Here is a 4,336-nt window from a genome sequence, read left to right on the forward strand (position 1 = left end):
GTATTTCTACCTAATGAGACTATAGTAGACCACAGTAAATCTTTTAGCACTCACCAATCATTTAATATTTTTGCGCTCCAAATAAATGCTTACAATCTTCAGTAACTAATATCTTCAATAAATACATTATTTAGTAAGTAGTAAGTAACGTATATCAGTCAAAATATATGATTGTTATGCATGTGTATGCATTGATTTTGAATAAGAGTGTCACTTTGAAATCAACGCCGGTATTGCATCTTTCAGTTGGACTTCAGTGATATCATTGGAATTCTAACAAAATGTTTTTTTGTAATAAAAAAAGATTTCAAAATCTGCAATATCCGAATTGCGTCCTTATTTTGGGCCACAGTGAATCCCATTGTAATTCCAATATCTCCGCACCCTAAGAAGTTGTCAACCATGTGACAAACTAAAACTGACATTTGTTATATTATAATAAATGTTATAGTGCTTTATTCAATGTATTTATCTGTGACATGTAACTATTTTAGTAAATCCTTAAATACGAAGACGTTCGGGTTGGTATTCAATATACAACTTAAGTTAATCTTAGGGTTATACATCATTGACTTCATTCACTCTATTGGTCAGTAATAAATAATAAGTAATCCGATTAGCTACATCGTTCTTAGATCCAATTAAGATCAATATTGAATACCAGCCCAGGTCATGTTTTAATATAGGGTCTATATCGCTAAATCAACGTTCAGATTGCCCATTGATCGACCGTCTATGACAGTCAGCGCTATGATGCTCTTATGCACCAGTCAATTGTAACCACGCCCCCCACAAGGTCCGGGAGTATACCGGGGATAGCCGGGGAAATGGGCCGTGTCCTTATCCCGAGTCCCTAGGGTGCCGGGGCATTTGACGGGGATTTTACCAGATTACCCGGGCTTGGCTGGACCGAAAGTCAAAGTCCCCGCATTGGTGCATTACAAGGGCAGTAATATCAGTTGGTTCATTGTTTGGGGCATTAAACATCCTCGATTCGATGAATATAAATAAACATTGTTTTCAACATGGTAAAACTAATATATTTGAAACGACATTGTGCACCGAATGAAGAGCAATTGCTTGTTTACGATGTATTAGATAAAAATCATGTCTGTATTAAAATATCTCGTGTAGCCAATGCACGTTCTTACTATGCTTACCGACACACTCGATGCACTTGTGGTGGTGTTAGTAGTTTATACTCCGGGTCCCGGCGTGAGCACATTGAAGGGTCCCAGAGTGACAGTTCAACCACCGCACACCTATCCTGGGCGGTTAACCAGTACTAGGTGCCTTCACTTCTGCAAGGAACTGGCAACCTTATGTACATGCCAGGGGCAGTGGTACATAGCGAATGGTCGTAGAAAGGATTTCATAACCAGTCACAACAGAAGTGACCACTCCATGAACTTTATTCTTGAAAACGATTTTATACCGTTCACTTAGTGTCAATCTCATTCGATACGTTGTTTCTCATTCGGAGCTCCTCGGCCCTTTTTTTCAAAAACAACCTCGGATGTATTTGGACGGTTTACATACTCAAAAAGTGGTACGTTTAAGTCCGCTGCAAATAGATCGCGTAGTAATCTTATTTAGCAGTTAAACTTTATGACTTAACTCTTGGGAATCTTAATTATGTTTGCAATAAAACACTTCACTGGCAATCAATTTAAACTGAGATCAATTAATGCAACTCGTAAACCCTACATTTAATTAATGATATTATTCAAAAAATTACGAACTACTTCAACTGATGTACCGGCATACATCCGAGGTTGTTTTCGATAAAATGGCCGAGGAGTTCCGAATGGTTGTTTCTGTCAACGAAGGGTATCATCATCTTTTTCCGAGTGCAGATCGCCAGTTTAGAAGAAAGATCGGCACATTTAAGAAAATGCTTACTGTTTCTTTCTGTACATTTGTAGAACACAGTTTTTTTCAAATCTTGTATATCTTTGTCACACCAAAATAAACTATGAAAATGCGTCGATTGTTTATCCTAATCTAGGTATGTGTACTACAACAGGTATAAGAAGAGTCATTTTGATAAGTACCTCAAAACTTCCTGCTAAAAGAAGAATTGCCATTACATTTTGGCGGGAAGACACGGCTAATATTTAATTGAAATAGTGTTTACTAAAGTTGTGACGAACTACATTTAAAACGTTAAATTTTGACTGTCTATATACATTGTTGTCAGTTTCCATCTTTACATTTCATGATATGACAAATACTCTATGTAGTAATTAAATAACCATCTTGTGATATAACCTTAATGATATGAGTTATGGTATTTATTCATTTTTTCTTTATTCTTTTCACGTTTTATTCCAAAAATATTCAAGTTGATCATATGTGTGCTTAACTTATAATATCATGTAACGAGAAGCATGTATATTTAAGTTACTTTAATAAATATTTTGAATGTTGAATCTTACAAACTCATATGACATGCCTGATTATGTCCATTTTCCATTCGCCTAGAATTCTTTAGTTATGCGTATGGGGAGAGAGGGGAGAAAGAAGAGGGAGAGAAAGGGGGGAAGAGGAGGGAGAAAGAGAGTGGAGAACGAGAGGGGAGAGAAAGGGGAGAAAGAGTAGGGGGGCGAAAGGTGAGAAAGAGAGGGGAGAAAGAGGAGGGGGGAGAGAGAGAGGTGAGAAAGAGAGGGGAGGGGTGAAAGAGGGGAGAGGGGGAGAAAGAGGAGGGGAGACAGAGAAAGATTGAGATAAAGAGGGGAAATGAGAGAGAGGGGGGAGAGAGGGGGAGAGAATGGGGGAGGGAGAGGAGGGGAAAAGGAGAAGGGAGAAAGAGGGAAAGAAAAAGGAGGGAGAAAGAAGAGGGGAGAAAGAGGGGGGAAGAAAGAGGAGGGGTGAGAGATAGAGGTGAGAAAGAGAGGGGGAGAAAGAGGAGAGGGGAGAAAGAGAGAAAGAGGAGAGGACACAGAGATAGAGGAGGGGAGAAAGATGGGGGATAAAGAGGGAAAGAAGATAAAGGAGGGTTGAGATGGGGAGGGAGATTTGAGAGGGAATTGAGAGAGAGAGAGAGAGAGAGAGAGAGAGAGGAGAAAGAGAATGTGGTAAAGAAATAGATAGAGGTAAGGGAGAGATACAGGCGAAAGTGTGAATTGACAGGGGTAAAGAGCGATGAAGGAGATAAAATGCGGTAGTTGAGAAAGTTATTTTGAAATTTAAGAAGAAAAGAGGGGAGGGTTTGTAAAGGGAAGAGGTCGTGTGGGAAAAGGAGGCGAAGATAAGAAAGTAATCAAGATTTTACAGATCTCGAAACATGTGCGACCACATACACATGTACGATGGTGGCTCAACGAGCCAGTAGGAAAGACAGAAGAGAGGAGACAGATCTCGTACCATGCACGACCACACGTACGAGCGGTGGCTCTGAGAGCCAGGCTCGAGAACCAGCACCGCTAGTTCCCGTACAAATTCACCCAAGATTTGAAACCCTGGGATTTGGTCATTAAACAGAACTTGAAGGTTTAAATGGCAGATTTGTTTTACTTTTTCCGTGGAAATGTTATTTGTATAAATTCATGCAGCGTTACGAAAAAAACCTACATGTTATAATATTATATTTTAAAAGCCCTATTCTGGAATGGCAATTCATCGAAAATGAGTTAATTGCCTTATTTTAGCAATTCAGTATTATTTTTATGCCTTCCGTTTGTTGCTAATTCAGTCTATTTATATTATTATTAAATATTCTATAAATAAGTGTACTATTATAATAACAATGGTATACAGTAACGCCTTTGGCTATCACAATGAAAGGTGCGAAAATATGACCATGAATGAAAATGAGACTGTAAGTTGTATACCGGCAGAAAATCATAAATTAACTCTTGAAATATGAAGAGTTGTGAAACAGTGCTGTATACAGTGCGACATGGAGGCACCACGCCGCGTACTAAGCGGCAGATATAGCGCTGCATTTACGTCGCGTAACGGTGCCCCGCATAAAGCACCATTTGAAATACTTAAACACCTTATGTAGATGTTCGTTTATTTATTATTGACTGGTTTAAGCAAAGAATTGATACCAACATGAAGGAAATAAAATAAAATATAGTGGCCGAGAAACTAAACAATAAATTTGCTTAGCCTTATTCAAAAACGGTATCATTAAAGGCAATTTTATTGTGATGAAATGTCCTCAGTCTATTGTGATTCGAAATTGGAATTCAAAATAGTGAATTTTATTTCACTTCATGCAAAACCAAACTCGCTGAGCCATATGGCGTTGATTTTTTAATTTGAAAGGGGAGCGTACTGTGGATATTGCGACCCGCCGTAAATAATGGTTTTCTGTAACCTTCAAGGA

The sequence above is a fragment of the Mya arenaria genome, chromosome 10, assembly GCF_026914265.1.
Source record: "Mya arenaria isolate MELC-2E11 chromosome 10, ASM2691426v1".
NCBI lineage: Eukaryota > Metazoa > Mollusca > Bivalvia > Myida > Myidae > Mya > Mya arenaria.